Source organism: Camelus bactrianus, chromosome 2 (genome assembly GCF_048773025.1).
Source record: "Camelus bactrianus isolate YW-2024 breed Bactrian camel chromosome 2, ASM4877302v1, whole genome shotgun sequence".
NCBI lineage: Eukaryota > Metazoa > Chordata > Mammalia > Artiodactyla > Camelidae > Camelus > Camelus bactrianus.
In genome coordinates, this window is record NC_133540.1 from 15,850,170 (window position 1) to 15,870,719 (window position 20,550).

The 20,550-nt window shown below is 38.7% G+C and overlaps 1 long non-coding RNA gene across 1 annotated transcript in view; it reads right to left on the reverse strand.

The window, feature by feature from the left end:
• Positions 1-20,550, reverse strand: part of LOC141579574 (uncharacterized) — a 62,877-nt gene that overhangs the window by 30,229 nt on the left and 12,098 nt on the right. Inside the window, exons 5-6 of the long non-coding RNA XR_012511189.1 lie at positions 19,727-19,841; positions 14,682-14,781 (exon numbers count right to left, since the gene is read on the reverse strand). This is a non-coding gene — a long non-coding RNA (uncharacterized LOC141579574). The remainder of the gene's footprint in view (positions 1-14,681; positions 14,782-19,726; positions 19,842-20,550) is intronic.

Below are 20,550 nucleotides of genomic sequence, written 5' to 3' on the forward strand. Positions count from 1 at the left end.
TTTCTTATTTCCACTAGAACATCAACTTCAGGAGGACAAGGATTTGGTTCTGTTCACAAAGGAAGCACCAGCACATCACAGGTGCTGGAGAAGTATTAGCTGAATGAATGAGCTGTGGGAATTCCTGGGATTTCCACCTGGAACTCCTAGCCTCTTGGGTCCCAGCTGACTACAGGTGCTCCCTGCTACTCATGGCTGACCTCTTGCCACCAATCTCTGCTCTGCCATCACCTGAGCTGGGATGAGCTGAGATGGGCACACACCCCGGAGAGCATGGCGCATGGTTCATGCCGTTACAACACACTCGCCCCTTGACTGTTAGAGGTTACTTAGGGTGGACAAACTGAAGGCAGCACCATGTGCACCGCCCTACCCCACAACTCACTTGAAGCACCAGGACTGCACACAGGGGAAACGCTGGCCCTTTGCAACCTAAGGAGAGGGACTATGGGTGAGAAGAGGTTCTCCGTCAACTAACAGTCTCTTTACAAGCCCAGTCTTAGGAAAGCTCTTTAAAGATACTTTTTGTATCTTCCTTGTGTTTCTGTAATCCCTCTAGATTTTGTCATTTTAATCTACACATCAGAAATTCAGATATTCTTGAAATCTCTATTGATTTTCAATGAAGAAAATCCTCAATTTCCTACACTGCTAAGAAAATTACTGCACTTTATTTAAAAAAAGCAGCTTCTTTCATGACTTCCTATCTTCAAACACCTAATTTCACAAGAATCAGTGAAGCAGGACATGAAAATCATGCTATGCTTTATCACCTACAGGTGGGCAGGGATGAAAAGAATGAGTACTGATCTCATGAGATGGGAAGGCTGGGTCTGTATTATTCCAGCTACAGATGGAAGGGTCCGTATCTGTGAGGGTGAGGAAGGACCAAGGATGAGAAACCAACATTTTCTAACCCATTTCTCTTTTTCAGAGTCCCAGACAAAACAGTGTGATTGTATCAACTAAAACAAGAACATCTGCACCCTTCTAAATGCACGCTACAACTTTACTACTACACACGGCACTCTGTCACTGACCTAAAGGCTGATGACAGCCAAGAAATTTGCAGGGATCTTATTCTGTGCTCATCCCTTTTTGTCTTTGGAACCTCAGGATATTTGCCTCCTCTCCCTGATTGTCATTTTCCTCATCCTTCAAATGGGAGTGTAACAGTCATACATTTGCTCAGGGTCTATTCGACAACTGGAGACGGCTTATGAAAACAACAACAACAAAAAAAGCAAAACAGCAATTCTGATCTGTGCTGTCTTCCTCCTCCTCCCTGAACATGAATGGCATCTTTCACTGAATCCCGAACTTAAGGATTAGTTCTGATGAGGAAGTCACAGGACTGCTGTGTAACAGAGAAATGACCTGGTGAAAAAGAATGAGTTGCCAGCAAATCCTCAAAACCCATAAGGGTGCAAACCCTGGGAGCTACAGGCATGGGTGGGAGTTCCTTGGTTCCCCATTTCACAAATGGGGAGAACTTTGCAGGGTCCATGAAAGACACAGATAGCCCAGTAAAACCACACCATGTTTTGGAGTACACCAGGGCCACGTCACTGCTGACCTGTACTTCTTTGTGTCCCAGAGCAAGAGCCCTGGGCAGGGGTTAGTGTGTTTGAGAATGGACAAGAACTTTCTGTTCTGTCTCTATTGCTTTATCTCTTCCTGCAATAAAACAACTGGTAGGACTCTGGTGGGTAGCAATATACCCACATTCTCTGGCAAACCACACACCAGGCAGCTCTAGCTGATCTGAGAGAGGACTCTTCAATGAACATATATACACCAAAGTCAGGCAGAAGGCTGCCTGTGACCTTGGGAATCCAAACCAGCTTGTCCTCTTAATCAGGATATTCGACATCTAAAGAAAGTGTGCACCAGATGAAGACAATGACTTAGACAGCGTTGGTGGTTATGGCCAGCAGTATCTAAGGACAAGTCATGCTCTGGCAGATGGGAGCATTTTGGTTGCTTTAAGAGTTTGCTACTGAAGGGCTGGGACATTTCATTGGGCCTTGAAACTCCAGACCTCTTTACTCACAAAGGCAGACAAGTTAGGTAAGCCAGCTCAGCCTTTATTCCAACTTCCTAACCAAAATGCTATGAGGTTGAAAATATATTTCTCAGACTCTTCTGCAGCAAGGGTTCCAGATGTGGCTTTAAAAATGCCCATCAGAGATTGAAATTTGCAAATATTAACTACTATATATAAAAATAGCTAAAAAAACTAAATTTCTTCTGTATAGCACAGGGAACTATATTTAATATCTTGTAATAACTTTTAATGAAAAATAATATGGAAAGGAATTCATACATATATATGTGTATATGAATGACCGGAACATTGTGCTGTACATCAGAAATTGACACATTGTAACTGACTATACTTCAATTAAAATATATATATATATAATGCCCATCAGCAGCATCTGAGTGTCACTGAAAGCAGAAACCCAGATGAGTAGAGGCAGAGGTGGTTGGAGGAGCTACGTTATTTTGCTGGGATGGATGCAGCTGGCATGGCAGAGATCTAGAAGGAATGCTCACAACAGCCACTTACTGATCTGCAAGTGTGTTAGGGTAATAGCTTCCTGAAATCCTCCCCACCCCTCCTGATGAGCCAGGTGTCTGGCGTTTCTCTGGAAATCACTAGGCACAGCCTGGGACTCAAAGGTAAAAATTAAAAACTGCAGTCAGGCAGTGAAGAGACTGGCAGGACGTGTTGGACAAAAGTAGGTCAGAATCAACAAAGAATGAGGAGGGGATACAACGTGTGCTGAGGACCCTGACTACAGTGGTGGATTGTCTGTGTTAAGGACTCTGAGTCAGTATGAGTAGATGGATTGGTGTGGACTAAAATGGTGTCCATTGTTCAGATAAATATGTGATTTGGACTATATTTATTAGAGGAGGGCTTTTTTTCCCCCTTCAACGTTGATCATTTCTAGGGAGCAGAAAAATACTCTGCCACACAACATCTAAGTGCAAAAGAGATGCTACGGGATGGTGGTGGTGTGAAAAATTTCAGTTCTGCAGTTCCATGCTTTCCTTAATGAGGTTCACAGCAGTTGGTACTTAAAATAAAATAAGGTACTTATAATAAAGACATCATCATATGTACATATCCTTAAAGATACATATACGGTGCTATACGTGGGCCTGAAATGTGTTCTGCATTCTAAAATCCGATGAAATAAAATCAGTAGCTCAATATGCCTGTTGGCTCTATAAACATGATGTAGCTAATGATCACAGAAAACAAGATCAGCTAGTAAATTTGAAATTTGTCTTTTCCAGTGTCAAAGATAATATTTTTTGCTTTACTTAAAAAGCATTTTTTTAATTAGGACTGTCAGTGTCCATTGGTATATGGGGTTCACTAGATGTGTTCAGATATTCTAGACAGTGAATCAGAGCAAAGACTGAGGTTTAGACAGTAGTTAAATGCCTCACCCTTGTAATCAGCATCCACATATTGCTATACTGAATATCCTTAAAACTGAGAACTTCATTAAAACAACTAAAAGAAAGGGAAAAATTAGCCACAGACTATTGGAAGATTTGTAACGTGTAAAAATGACAAAGGGATATTCATGAGCATATTCTTAAAAACCCCTACAATTTAATAAGTAAAACAACAAATGGACAACAGGTTGCACACTGATCCCTTTAGGAGAAGCCATGCAGATGAACTCTTATGTGAATGGGGCTGGAGCTGTAGAATTAGTTACTCTTGCAAGTAACTCAGTTAAAAACAAATGCAAATGGGATACACTTCTACAATATCTGAGTAAAAATCTTGGAAAACTTACTCCTCTGTTAAGCAACGACAATGGCAAAATTTGTCAAAATTAACCTCTGCAGAACTCTGGAAATTTAACCAAGGCTTCCAGCAATCCGGGGAGTGTATATTTGAGAAAAAATAACAGCTAAATCTCCATAAAGATAATCAATTTTGTCATATTGTAACTTGATCTACCACATCCGAGAATCCTCACCTAAATGGTGGCCTTTAAAAGCAACAGTCTCACAATCAAGGAAGGGGCAGAAGTGATTTGAAGTTACCCAAAAAATCCGCCCCCAGAGAACTGTCACTATTTCACCTATCTCAAACTCATGCTGTGCAAACAGCCTGTCCCCAGAGTGTTTGTGGAAAACAATCAGCAGTGAGTAACATTACAACTGCCTGAGGCAGTGGTACCAGTACAGGCTAACTAGATGCTGACTAGGAAACTTAGAAGGCAAAATTGAGTATTGAGACTTTCTGGGGGTGGAGGTAGGGTTAAATAGCTCCAAAAAATTCTGAGAATTGTAGAAGTGCGTACACATGTGTGGCATATGGCAAGGAAAGATCTGAGAAAATCTTAAGCCTTCAACTCTGGCTGAACTTGAGGTTCTGCATAAGCAAGAACTAAAGGCTACAAAATAGCTGCAGACTGCCTGCCGGTGCTGAGGGCATCCGTCAGCATGCAGGCACACAGCCACCTGGCAACAGCTCAAACGATTGGCTCCAGGCATTGAAAGAAATCACTGTCCAATCATTATTACACTGACGACAACTAGGCTTTCTGCACACATACAGATCTCATGGCCATGCATGATAAAGAATACAGACTTTACAGAATTTGTTCAGGAAAGTAACTACATAAATAGCTGCAGCAGCAATGACAATGGAAGCAACGATAAACCCTGGAGATGAGGAAAATCTGGCTTTCAGTTCTGCCATATTGTAATATTTTAAATGTCCAATTTTCAACAGAAAATTACAAGATGTACAAAGAAACAGAAAAGTTTGGCCATAACACAGGGGAGAAAGTAGTCAATAGAAACTCCCTGAGGAAACCCAGACACTGGACTTACTAGACAAAGACTGAAATAAGGAATTACACATATGATCAAAGAGCTAAACGAAACCATGCCTAAAGAATTTAAGTATGTGAACATCTCATTGTACAGAGAATAACAATAGATAAAATTTATATTAAAAACCAACTGGACATTCTAGAGATACAAACATAATGACTACAATGAAAAATTCAATAAGAGATTTCTCTGTAGATATGAAATTGTTGAAGAAAAAGTCAGTTAACTTAAAACTACTGAGATTACCGAGTCTGTGGAACAGAAAGAAAAAGGAATGAAAAAAAATGAACACTGTGTCAGAGATAGGTTGGACACCATCAACAATACCAATACACACATAATTTGAGAGCCAGAAAGGAGAGAAAAGAAGGGGTAGAAAAAATATATAAAAAATAATGGCTGAAAACTTCCCAAATTTGATGAAAACATTAATTTGTACATCCCAGCCGCTCAACAAACTCCACGTGGTATAAATGTAGAGACATCGAAAATAGGCACATCAGACTCAGTGTGTCAAAAGAGAAGAAAAAATAATCTTGACAGCAGAAAGAGAAAAGAGGCTCAACATATTCAAAGGCTCCTCAGTAAGACAGTTGATTTCTCATCAAAAACCATGGAGACCAGAAGGCAGTGGGAAGGTATCGTCAAAGTGATAAAAGGAAAATACTGTCACCAAGTATTTTATAGCCAGCAAAATGATTCTTCAAAAAAATTAAAGGAGAAATTAAGACACTCCTATAAAAACAAAATCTGAAAGAATCCATTGCTAGCAGGCCTGTTTTACAAGAAATATTAAGGATAGTCCAGCAGCTGTAAATGAAAGGACACTCAACTGAAAAATAAAGAGCACTGGTAGAGGTAACTACATGAGTAAAAAAATAAAACAGTATAAATACAGTATTACATGTAAGTGTTTTCTTCTAATTGATGTAAAGGTCAACTGCATAAAACAATAATTATGAAACTGTGTAGATGCACTTATAAATGCATAAAGGTGTAATTTGTATGACAGTGACAGCATGAGGAGGGGGAGGGAAAAGATTGATACCAAAGCAAAGTTTTTGTGTACTATTGAAATTAAGTTGGCATTCATGTGAACTTGATTGCTTTAAAACAAGCTGTTAATAGTAATCTCCGGGGCAATGGAGGAGAATGAGTAGGAGGAAGAGGAGGAGGAGAAGAAAAAGATAAAATAAACAACAAATTAAAATGCCACACTTGAAAATGCCTACTTTGTACAAAAAAGTGTAGTAATAGAGCATTGGGGAAATAAAAAAACATATAGAAAGCAGATAGCAGATGTAACTTCATCCTGATAAGAAATTACATTAATGTAAATGAATTAAATATTGTAATCAAAATAGTAAAGGCAGAAATAAATGGAATAGAGAATAGATGAAGAACAGAGAATAATCAACAAAAAGAAAAGTTGGTTCTTTGAAAAGATGAAGAAAACTGACAAATTTTTAGCTAGTACTGAAGAAAAAAAGAGAGAAGATTCAAATTACTAAGATGAGAAATGAAAGGAAGGATGTCACTACTGCCCTTACAAAAATAACAAGGAATATAAGGGAATACCATGAATACTTGTATAGCCAATAAATGAGATAATCTAGATGAAATGGATAAATTCCTTGAAGGATATAAGTGACTAAATCTAATTCAAGGAGAGATAGAAAACTCAAATAATCCTACAATAAGTAGTGACTGAAACAGTAATCCAAAACATTCCCACAAGGAAATGCTAGGCCAGTATGGCTTTGCTGGTGAATTCCATCAACTACTTAAAGAAAAAACAAAAACAAAAAACAAACAAACAAAAAAATGCTTCACAAACTCGTCTAAAAATAAAGAGGTGGGCACACTTCCCAATTCATTCAATGACACAAGTATCACACTGATACCAAAACCAGACAAAGGCATCACAAGGAAACTAAAGACTATCTCTTATGGATATAAGTGTAAAAGTCCTCAACAGAATACAAGCAAATCCAATCCAGTAACATATAAAATAGACCACAATTCAGTGGAATGTATCCAGGTATGCAAAGGCATCTCAACATACAAAAGTCAATTCATGTAATATGCCATATTAATAGAATAATGGATAAAAACTAGGAATAGAAGAGAACTTCCTCAACTTGACAGAGAACATCTATGGAAAACCTGGAGCAAAGATCATACATAATGGTGAAAGACTGAATTATTTCCTCCCAAAATCAACATTGTACTAGAGGTTCTAGTCAAAGCAAACAGACAAAGAAAATAAAGCCTCTAGATTAGAAAGAAAGAAATAAAACTATTTCAATTCCAGATGACATGATATTATACATTGAATTCACAAGGAATCCACAAAGAAAAAAAAGAGAGAGAGAGAAAAAAAAAACTATTAGAATTAACAACATAGTTTGACCAAAGTTGTAAGACACAAATCAATATATAAAAAAGTAATTATATTTCTATACAACAGCAGTGAATAATCTAAAAATAAAATGAAGGAAACATTTTCATTTACAATAGCATCAAAAAGAATAAAATACTTAGGAATATTAAGAAAAATATGTGGAATACTGAGAAAAATGTCTGAAAATGGTAAATTGAAAACTAAAATACTACTGATAGAAGTTAAAAATGACCTAAAATAAATGGAAAGCTCTTCTGTGTTCATGGATCAGAAGCCTTATTATTGTTAGGAAGGCATTTGTCCTCAAAATGACATATAGATTCAGTGCAACTCTGGCTTTTTGGGAGAAATGAACAAGCTGATCCTAAAACTAATATGGAAATGCAAGATACCCAGAATAGTCAAAACAATCTTGAAAAAGAACAAAGTTTTGAAATTTCCAAATTCAAAACTCAGTAACAAAATGGTAATCCATACAGTGTGGTACTTGCATAAAGGACAGACAAATAGATTGAGAGAAAAGAACTGAGAGTCCATAAACAAACTCTTACACGTAGCCAGTTAATTTTTCATAAAGGTTCCATGACAATCCAATAGGGAAAAATTAATCTTTACAAAAATGATGCTGGGACACCTGAACATACACCTGGAAAGAAAGAAAACTGAACTTTTACCTTAACACCATTTATGAAAATTAACTCAAAATAAATCACAGACCTGAAACTATAAATCTTTTAGATAATGAACAATGAGAAAATCTTCAGGATTTTGAAGTACAAATACTTCTAAGATATGACAGCAAAAGCACAAACAACAAAAGAAAAAAAATTAAGTAAACTGGACTTCAGTAAAATTAAACACTTCTGTGCTTCAAAGGGCTTCATCAAGAAAGTAAGAAGACAATCCACAGAATGGGTGAAAATATTTCCAATATTTTCCCTGATAAGGGACTTTTTATCCAGAATAGACAAAGGAGACTTAAAACATGACAATACAAAGACAAATACAATTAAAATTGGCAAAGAATTTGAATAGATGTTTCTCCAAAGAAGACATACGAATGGGAAATAAGCACATAAAAAGATGTTCAACATCAGTAGGCATTGGGGAAACAGAAATCAAAAGCACAATGACATGCCACTTCATACCAACTAGGATGACAAATATATATGATATATGATATATAAATATGTATCTATAAACCCGGTAATAAAAAGTGTTGATGAGGATGTGGAGAAACTGGACTCCTCATACATTACTACTGGAAATATAAAATGGTGCAGTCACTTTAAAAACTACTTTAGCAATTCCTCAAAATGTTAAAAGTAGAATACATCCCAGCAATTCCATTTTTTGATATATCCTGAGGAGAACTGAAAATATGTGTTCACACAAAAACTTGTCCATGAGCATTTACAGCAGAATTATTCATCATCAACTGATGGATGGATAAGCAAAGTGGTGTATTTATAACAATGGCATATTATTTGAACACAAAAAGGACTTTGGGTACTGATATATGCTACACCATGGATGAGTCTTGACAACGTCACACTAAATGAAAGACGGCAATCAAAAAAGGCAGCATACTGTATGGTTCTACTTATATGAAATGCCCAGAACAGGCAAATCTGTAGAGACAGAAAGTAGAGTGGTGGCTGCTGGGGTCTAAGGGAAAGGAAGTTCAGGGAGTGACTTACTAAAGAGTACTGGTTCCTTTTGGGAGTGATGGCTACAAAACCCTGAAATGTACTTAAAAATCTAATGCACAATTTCAAAGGCTGCATTTTATGGTATGTGAATTATATCTCCATAAAGCTGTTACTCTTGAAGCTGAGCCCACATATGGAGCAACTGGCCCAGCACTGACTGCAGCATCTGGAGGGGGAGTGACCCACCCACCCACCACAAAGGAAAGGATCACCTGACCCAGTGTTGGAGGGGTGCAATCTTCTTGCCGAAAGACACTGTGAGCAGCACAGACAAGGGGGCCAACAGAGCAAGGTGAGTTCGTGAAACAGGGCGAAGACACAAAGGCCTCTCAATAAAACCATTAAGAGCACACAGTCTCTAGGAGAACACATCTTTGTTTTTAAAATCTTTTTATATCTGTTTTATACCTATTACATTTTTAATCTTTATTTTTAAATAGTTCTATATGTTTACAATTCTCATTTCATTTTTAATTCTCTTGGTTTTGATCTGTTATTTATTAGTCACAGGTTTCAAATATTGTATTTTGAATTTTCTCTTCTTTTTATTAAGATTCTTAAAAGATATCTCAACTCGATTCCTATTCTGCTTCAACTTGCTCTTCTATTATTGATTATACACTGTTTTCAAACCTTCTTTTCCTCCATTTTAAAATTCTCTCTCTCTCTCTTTTAAGTTTTATTCCCACATAGGCTTTATATAGATAAATAAATAAACTCCTTTAAGGACCACAATAGATAACTGATACTCCTTAAGCCACAGTGCCAGAGAGATATGAGCAGAATGAAGAAGCAGAGGAAGTCCTGCCAATTAAAAGAGCAAGAGAAATCCCCTCAAAGAACGATCAATAAAATAGACATTGATGGCCTACTAGATCAAGATTTCAAAAAAGAAGTGATCAAATTACTGAAGGAACTAAAAGAGATAGTCTTTAGAGACATAAAATATATCAAAAACAAAATAGAAGCTATAAAGAAGAGCCAAGTAGAATTGGTAAATTCATTGGCTGAAATGAGATCTGACCTGAAGGCTGTACAAAGCAGGCTAGATAATGCAGCAGAACGAATAAGTGACCTAGAAGACAGGACAACAGAAAGCACCCATTCAGAACAGCTGAGAGAAAAACAAATATAAAACAATGAAAACAATATAAGGAACCTATGGGATAATATAAAGCATGCCAATCTATGCATAATAGGGGTTCCAGAAGGGGAAGAAAGAACAAAGGGTATGGAAAAGGTAATTAAAGGAATCATGACTGAAAACTTCCCAAACTTAAAGAAGGAATCAGACACCCAAGCACAGGAGGATCAGGGGGTCCCAAACAGAAAGAGCCCAAAGAGAAACATGCCAAGATATATCATAAATCAAGATGGCTAGACTGAAGGATAAAGAAATGATCCTAAAGGCAGCAAGAGGAAAACAAAGAGTGAGTTACAAGAGAAGGCTCTCAGCTGATTTCTTTACAGAAACACTACAGGCCAGAAGGGAGTGGCAAGATATATTCAAAGTCCTGAATGAAAAAAAAAAGATGCAGCCTAGGATACTGTCTCCAGCAAGGCTATCCTTTAGAATAGAAGGAGAGATTAAGAATTTTACAGAGAAGCAAAACTAAAAGAATTTAGCAACACTAAACCCATGCTAAAAGAAATATTGAAAGGTCTACTCTAAATAGAAAAGAAGCAGGATGCTACAGAAATGAGAATTCATGAATGTGAGAGTATTTTTTCTTTCTTCTTTTGTTTTTAAATCTTTTGTTCTCAGTAGGATGGGTTTGAGATTACATTAATATCTCTTTAGTATACACAGTTACAGTAATTGGTTAACAGACTTACAAAAAAGTGTAATCACAAGCCAAAAACTTACAAGTGAGTCACAAAAACTAAATACAATACAAAGGAAAATTACCATACCACAAAAGGAAGAAGAAAGGAACCAAGAAGAAATACCAAATCAACTGCAAAAATAAGTTCAAAATAGCAATAAACTCTCATCTATCATTAATTACTGTAAATGTTAATGGTCTAAATGCTCCAGTCAAAAGACAGAGTAGCAGACTGGATAATAAAGCAAGAAACTTCAATACACTGCATATAAGAGACACATTTTAGGGAGAAGGACACATAGATTGAGAGTGAATGGACGGAAAAGGATATTCCATGCAAATGGAAATGCCAAAAAAGCAGGTGTAGCAGTACTGATTTCAGACAAAATAGACTTTAAAACAAGGGCCATAAAGAAAGATAAATAAAGACATTTTATAATGATTAAAGGAGTGATACAAGATGAAGATATTACAATCATTAATATATAAGCACCCAACCTGAGCACCTAATTACATTAAACAACTACTAACAGAGATAAAGGGGGAAATTGATGGGAATACAATCATTGTCAGAAATTTTAACACCACATTAACATCACTAGACAGATCTTCCAGACAGAAAATAAATAAGGCAACAGAGAAATTAAATGATACAAGAGAATAATTGGATTTAGTGGATATTTTCAGAGCATTACAATCCTCCATAATAGAATACACATTCTTTTCAAATGTGTGTGGAACACTTTCTAGGATTGATCATGTACTTAGTCACAAAAGAAGCCTCAACAATTTTAAGGAGATAGAAATTATCTCAAGCATCTTTACTGACCACAATGCCATTGAAACTAGAAATCAACTTCAGAGAAACAAAGGAGAAAGAAAGGAAAGCATTGAGATTAAACAACATGCTATTAGAAAACAAATGGGTCGATGATGTAATCAAAGTTGAAATTAAAGAATACCTTGAGACAAATGAAAATGAAAACACAACCACACAAAACATACGGTACACAGCAAAAGGAGTACTAAGAGGAAAGTTTAGGGTAATGCAGGCCTTCCTCAAAAAAGAAGAACAATACCAAATAAACAATCTAACCCACCAGCTGAAAGAACTAGAAACAGAAGAGCAAAAACACACAAAAGTCAGCAGAAGGAAGGAAATAATAAAGATCATGGAGGAAATAAATAAAATAAAGATTAAAAAAATAGAGAAAATAATCAATCAAACCAAAAGCTAGTTTTTTGAAAGAGTAAATAAAATCGACAAACCTCTGGCCAAACTCACAAAGAAGAAGAAAGAGAGAGCACAAATTTGCAAAATAAGAAAGGAAAATGGAGAAATTACAACAAATAACATAGAAATACAGAATATCATATGAGAATATCATGAAAAACTACATGGAAAAGGGGATAACCTAGAGGAGATGGACAAGTTTCTGGAAACATACAGTCCACTAAGACTGAATCAAGAATAAACTATCCACTTGAACAAATGGATCACTAGGAATGAAATTGAATTAACAATAAAAAACTTCCCTACAAATAAAAGTCCAGGACTGGACAGCTTCACCAGGGATTTCTACCACACATACAAAGAAGAACTCATACCAGTCCTTCTCAAACTCTTCCAGAAGATTGAAAAGAAGGAATATTCCCAAACTCATTCTATGAAGCCACCATTACCCTGATACCAAAACCAAGCAAAGACACCACCAAAAAAGAGAATTACAGACCAATATCACTGATGAACACAGATGAAAAAATCCTTACCAAAATACTAGTAAATAAAATCCAACAGCACATAAAAAATTAATACATCATGCTCAAGTGGGGTTCATCTCAGGGACACAAGGGTGGTTCAACATATGAAAATCAATCAATGTAATACTTCACATCAACAAGAGAAAGGACAAAAACCACATGATCATCTCAATAGATGCAGAAAACTTTTGATAAAATTCAACACCCATTTATGATAAAAATTCTCACCAAAGTGGGTATTGAGGGAACATATCTCAACATCATAAAAGCTATATATGACAAACCTACAGCCAGCATAGCACTCAACGGTGAAAACCTCAAAAGATTCCCACTAAAATCTGGGACAAGTCAAAGATGCCCACTATCACCACTCCTATTCAACATAGACTTGGAAGTCCTGGCCACAGCAATCAGGCAAGTAACAGAAGTAAAAGGGGTCTAAATTGGAAAAGAAGAGGTAAAAGTGTCACTATATGCAGATGACATGACAATATATATAGAAAACCCTAAAAGGTCCACACAAAAACTACCAGAGCTGATCGAAGAATATAGCAAAGTAGCAGGTTACAAGATTAATGTTCAAAAATCAGTTGCATTTCTTTACACAAATGATGAATCAACAGAAAAAGAAAGTAAAGAAACAATCCCCTTTAAAATAGCACCCAAAGTAATAAAATATCTAGGAATAAATCTAACCACAGACGTGACAGAATTATACACAGAAAACTATAAAGCATTGGTGAAGGAAATTAAAGAAGACTTTAAAAAATGGAAAGGTATCCCATGCTCTTTGATTGCAAGAAGCAATATTGTTAAAATGGTCACACTGCCCAAGGCAATCTACAGATTTAATGCAATCCCTACCAAATTAACCTGGACATATTCCATAGAACTAGAACAAATCACAATAAAATTTATATGGAACCATCAAAGACATAGAATTTCCAGGGCATTACTGAAGAAAAAAAGAAAGAGGCTGGAAGAATAACTCTCCCAGACTTGAGACAATACTATAGACTTACAGTCGTCAAGACAGCATGGTATTAGTACAAAAACAGACATATAGCCAAATGGAACAGAATAGAGAGCCCAGAAATGAACCCAAATATTAAGGTCAACTAATCTTCAACAAAGGAGGCAAGAATATACAATGGAATAAAGACAGTCTCTTCAGCAAGATAAACATAAGACAAGATACAATAAAATTCCTAGGAGAAAATACAGGCAAAATATCTGACATACATCTCAGAAATCTTCCCCTAGGGCAGTCTACCCAAGCAATAGAAATAAAAGCATGAATAAACAAATGGGACCTAATGAAACTTACAAGCTTCTGCACAGCAAAGGACACCTTAAGTAAAACAAAAAGACAACCTACAGAATGGGAGAACATTTTTGCAAATGAAACTAACAAAGGCTTGATCTCCAGAATATATAAGCAGCTCATATGACTTACTGAGAAACAACCAAATAACCCAATCCAAACATGGGCAGAAGACCAAAACAAGCAATTCTCCAAGGAAGATATACAAATGATCAATGGGCACATGAAAAATGCTCAATATCACTAATTATCAGAGAAATGCAAATCAAAAGTACAATGAGGTATCACCTCAAACCAGTCAGAATGGCCATCATTCAAAAATCCACAAATGACATATGCTAGAGAGGCTGTGGACAAAGGGAAACCTCCGACACTTCTGGTGGGAATGCAGTTTGGTGCAGCCACTGTGGAAACAGTATTGAGTTTCCTCAAAAGACTAGGAATAGAATTGCCATATGACACAGGAATCCCACTCCTGTGCATATATCCTGAAGGAACCCTACTTCAGGATGACAGCTGCACCCCAATATACATAGCAGCACTATTTACAATAGCCAAGACATGGAGATAGCCTAAATGTCCATCAACGGATGACTGGCTAAAGAAGTGGTATATTTATACAATGGAAAACTACTCGGCTATAAAAACTGACAATATAGGGCCATTTGCAGCAACGTGGATGCTCCTGGAGAATGTCATTCTAAGTTAAGTAAGCACCGTAACAAGGAATAAAGAGAAGTTACCTCTAAGTACAGTTATTTTGATTAAAATATACATACAGAAAGCAAGTCACCCCCACGACTGCTGCCAGGAGGAGCATCTGAATGTAATAGCCCAGCCCAAGCAAAGTAGATTCCGACCTTCTCTCCGTAGAATTTCCTGCAGAAAGACAGAAGGTAGTTTCAGAAGAAACACATATTCACTCTGTAGCTTCATCCTCATGTTAATTTCTTTTTTCTTTGTTTTTTGGTGGGGCATAATTAGGTTTATTTATTTGTTTTTTAAATGGAGGCATTGGGGATTGAACCCAGTACCTCATGCATGCTAGGCATTCACTCTACCACTGAGTTATACCCTCCTTCCATCATACTAATTTCTGATTCTAAATCAAGGGGGCTTTAAGTTTAAACCTCTGACTCAATTCACACTTAAAACATATGCGTTTTCACAGCAGCCCCCAAATTCTACCGTGAAATAAGAAGTATTTTACGTATCATAGAAATACAGATCACTGGTTCACCTGCTGAAGAGAGATAAATGAGAACAGAGCAAAGGAGGGGACGAGGCCGACTCCGGAGCAGATGCAGGGGATCATCACCACTCACTGGACAGTCTGGCACATTCAACAAATCCCACCAAAGATCATTCTTAACAGGCTTGACACAAGTGGACTTCAACTACTGGCTCAGTCTTCTGCGTCTGCCTTATCTCGGGAACTTCCCTGGAGCAAATGCAACGTAAACCACAGATAATAAGGAAATGGCTGATAATGATAACAACTGGGAGTGCAATGTCTCTCTGACAAAATATTTATAAAACTCATGTGGGAATGGGAGAGGGCAGGAGGGATGTGGCTGAGTAAGGAACTGCCCTGTATTCTTTGTATCTAGCACGTCGGCTGTTCCTAGGTTTCAAAAACCCTTCAATGTTACTCAGTTAAGCTGGAGTAGACGGAACAGGCCAGGGAGGCAAGATTAGAAGAAAGGAGGCAGGGCACGAAGCGGTGCCAGGCTGGTCCTGAAAGGGAGACAGACACAGACAGGCAGACACAGAGGGCTTAGGGATGAGGCGGAACAATGAGGCGGCGGCTCAGGTGTGTTTGCTGCTGCTGATACTTCCCTCAGCTGGAGCACTGCTGACGCGGCAGTGCTGGGTAAAACCTGTGACTTTCCTCAGCTCTGAGTTCTCTCGGAAGCTTCCGGCTCAGTCTGGAGCTGAGATGAGCTCCGAGGGCCTAGCCTAGGGGGGACTCAGCTCTGAGAACAGCCTGGAGTCCTGAGAAACTTCACGCAGGAACCCCTAGGGCTGGACCAGCGCTCACAGGGCTGCTGTGAGACCAGCTCCATCGTCAGAGACCTGGGCGTGGAACATTCCATGGGGAAAATGGCTGAGCCCGATGCCAAATCAGATAGGAGGGACAAAGTGTGTTCATTCTCATGTGACTGGTCTTTGTGGCCTGGCTCACAGATGGCAGGCTCAGGATGGTGTCTGGCAGAGAAAACCCTGGCAATGGGTTTGAGATGTCTTGGACTCTTTCTTGTTAAGCTTTTTGTAATACATTCTTATCAACTATCCATCCTGAAAATGCCACATTCAAAACTGAAAGAATGTTAGAAGTTGCTTGCTCCAACTGGCCAATGGTAAACACACCCTGCTACAGTTAGAGAGCTGGTCAGGCAGCCTCTGCCTGCATATTTACAATGATGGAGAGTTCATTACTTCCAAAGGTTACATGTCGGCAAGAATGTCAGAAAGAATTTTTGAACCTTAAACAGATGTCTGCCCCCTAGTCCTTGCTGAAAGGCTAGAAATAATGAGGATCCCTTCAAATGTAGTTTTGTCTGATTGTTATCTCTCTCTGTCAAAAACACCCCAATTCTTAACATCAATTTTTCAAAATTCAGCTTTGATTTCTTTTTATCAAACTTATACCATACATTCATTAAAGAGTCAAACAGTTCTCGAACACCGATTGTAAAAAGGAGCAGTTCCCAACAACCACCCCATTTCCTGGTCAGAGGCAACAATGTTCAGCTCCTACTGCTGACTCTTGGAATAAAAACTCCCTATTTCTGACTAATATCCTTGTAACACAGCCTACTGACTTTTTCAGCTTTATGTATCACCTATTTAACTTTCTATTTTGGAAAATGAATATTAAGCTCTCTTTCAAACCACATCTCCTCTACACACCCAAACCTTCATTCTTCCAACCTTTTGATACAAATACATTATAATTTTGATCAGCTCAGTATCCTTGCTTTACATTATTAGGACTCTGTACAGACTGTTCACAGCTGTAGCAAGTTGTCTGCTAGGCTTACTTTTTTATTCCCTACTTTGTTTTTCCTGGAGTTAATAATTGTCTTGGTGGTTCATAGCTTAGATTTCTCTGCGCTTAACAATTCAACCACATACCTTCTCCTAATGAATAACTTTCTCAATACTTTCCAATTCATTGTCTACAAATTTCATCTCCTTGAATAAATCTCTTCAGATCTCCTTCAACCTGGATTAACGACATGCTAGTCTTGTCACAGAGCTCAAGGGGCCACTAGTGGGAAGCAAAAAGGGAATTCATGGACCAGGAGAAGGGAACAGATCAACATAATTTCCTTCACAAAACATACTTAAAATAGTGGGAAAATTGTTTTCTTTACAAACACAAACACACACACCAACCCCAAAATCCCATAAAGAATGATTAAATAGCCATCAAACCCATTGCCCTGCCATCAAATTCTGTATAACATAAAACAAAAATAACAGAAGGAATATATCATATAAATATGAATCTCAAGGGGGATGGGGTACACTCAGTGGCAGAGTGTGTGCTCAGCAAGCATAAGGTCCTAGATTCAATCTTCAGTACCTCCATTAGAAAAAAACATTAGAAACAATAGAAAAATGTATCAACTTTAAATATTTACAAATATATAAACTTCCTCTTTTAAAACTGTTCTACAGGATAATCCGGGTTAATGAGAAAGTGCCTCTTCATGACTGTGATCCTGCTGATAATTGTGGGAGGAAATTAGAGTATGACCACATGAAATAAAATCCCTTATGAAATAATGATCCCGGGTGACAATCATTATTGGCTGCTGTCATCACAAAAAAGAGAGTCAACTGGTCATTATGTACCTTATGACAGGAGTACAAAACTTCATATAACAAATATTCTTGCACAAATTTGAACCTCGTTCAGATCAAGCTTTTAGGGGAGGATCAAATCACTTAGCTAAAGCCAATACATAGGATGGAGAAATAAGTCTAACCACAGGGGAGAATGAAATCAACCAAACAGGAAATAGAGAAATCCCTCAGCAATTTCAAGGAAAATGAGAAACAGGAAAATTATAGATTAGAACCCACTTGAGAGATATGCTAGCTGCAATGTGTGAACTTAGTCTGGATCCTGATTTCAACCCCAAAACTGCTTAAAAGTATATTTTTGTGACAATCAGGGAATTATTTTGTAACCCTAAAAAAAATGAATATTCCAATTGTATTTGAAAGAGACCTTGTCATTTCACTAATGAAAGGTTAAGCTACGTAGGATTGCCTTCAAAATGATCCCGAAGTGGGGGAGGGGAAGAGGTGGAGATGAAAGTTGCAACAACAGTGACTCTGAGTTGATAATTCTGGAGATGGGTGACTGATACAGACAGGCTGGCTGTGCTGTTCTCTCTACTTCTGTACGTGTTTGAATCTTTCCATAAAATGTGAAACAAACAAAAAGACTTCAGTGATTTAAAACCCTCACTTGGAAGGTTAAGAGGTTTGCCCAAGTAGGTGGGCATCTGAATGGGGCACTGAGATTAGGAAGATCAGGCACCTGGCTCCAGGCCGACCTGGGGCTACCTTGACCCTTCTCTTCTCCTCACCATCCACAGCCAGCCCATAACTGCATCCTGTCAGCTCCACTCCCCAAACGCATTCTCCCTGGCTCCCACCATCTCTCATCTGGCCCACTCCAAGAGCCTCCGACCAGGCCTCCCTGCTTCCTGGGTCCCTGCAATTCATTCTCCACATTATCTTTGCAAATTGTGAGAGAAAATTACCTTAGTGCTTAAACTATCATGACTGCTTCTCACTGCACTTAGAGTCTACACTACTTTCCGTGCTCCTGATGCCCTTCTAAACCTCGCGTCTCATCACTCTCACCAGCGTTGGCTCCAGTATCTCCTCAAACCTGCTGAGCACATTTGTGCCTCGGGGCAATGGACAAGCTGCCTCTATTCCTGGGGTGACTTATCCCAGATCCTCAAAGACCAGCCTCCTTATCACCATCTCAGCTCACATGTAACCTTCTCAAAGATAGCTTTCTTGACTCCATTTCCCCCAAGTCTCCCATCTCAACACTGTATTATTTCCTTCATTTCAATCTGAAATTGTTTCCTTATTAGCCCGATTATTTTTGTTTGCTCAGTTGTTCTTGGCCTCCCTCCTCCCAGCAGCCTTGCACAAACAGCATAAGCTCCCGGGGAGCAGCCGGCGCTGATGCTCTGAGAATACACATGCTGAGCGCGACATTACAGTCACGTGGTGTAGTGAAACGGTGTCGAACAGCAGATAGAGCTAAGCAGTGAGAATACTTCTCTTATTTTATAATTTAAGTGAAACCTAACATTTACTCCTGTTTAATGAAGTATTTGGTAGGTCTTTGTTCCCAGTTCCTGGACGGCAACCCCTAAAGCCTTGAAATTTCCCAAGATAGGAGTGTCTTTACTATTCATGGTGGACCCTTGGATGGCTTGGTTTCATGAGATAACTCAGGATGGGGACTGGCCAGCCAGAGACACCAACCATGTGATTAGAGCAGTGGGGCTTTGAGCTTTGTGACAAGTGACTGACCATCAGGAAAGGTAGGGGCTCAAATGTAAGGGCTTTGACTTACAGTTAGTGTTTGGGGTAGCCATGTCAGTAGTGACCCAATAAATCATGTCTTTGTAATAAAGTCTCCAGTAAAAACTTGGGGCAACAAAGCTCAGAGCTCCTGTGAGCTTCCTGGTTGTTAACACTCTTGGAGGACTGTCACACTCAGAAGCCATGAGGGCAACCCTGAGCCCTTCCCACTGGAGTGCTCTCCACAACAGCTCACCTGATGAGATCTAAGGGCTGCTTCTTGTCTATGCTTCGAGGAGGAGCACATTCCCTGTACAGAAGGCCCTGTTCGCTGGGGCAGCTGAGGTCCTCTGATGGAGGCTGAAGTTGCACTGGGAAGCAGAAGCAAACAGGTGAGCGTCACTGTCACCACGTGTTCACATGTTCTGCTAACAAAATGTGGTGCTAACACTTTGTGGTCATTTGTAAATAAGGGGCCCTCCTTTGCCAGAAGGGATGGAGGTACCATATAATTTTTCATAATTCTCACCGAGGATTAATACTAACCCCTTGAGGGTCATTTGCAAACGTGGCTGGAAAGGAACACTTGGATGTTACAGTCCTGGGACCACCGTGGGTACCTGGTGAGGGCCTTGCAGATGCTTAATGTACTACAACCGGGCCAGTCTTCCACAGCAAAAAAAACTACGCCACCCAAGTGCCCAAACTGCTTCAGTGGAGGCAGCAGCCCCCTCCTTGGACACCCAGAGGAACCTGGACTCTGGCTGTTTAGGGGCAGGGTCAATTCTAAAACCCAGGCTTTTTTGTCCCCACAATTCAGTAGTTATTCGGTGACAGCACATGGAATATAAACAATAAAGAAACTTGACATGATGTTATATATTTAGCTTACTCAAGAAACAAAATTTAAATCCAGTCATTCTCCTTCCCACCTGACCTACTTTCCTTTCTCCTGTACTTGAACCAGATTATTACCCACCCAGCCTTAGCATGGGTCCTGACTCCACTTACCTCCCTCCCAAACACCACATGAGATGATTCCTCAGCCTGGATGTGGAACCAGCAATTACAACAGGCTTT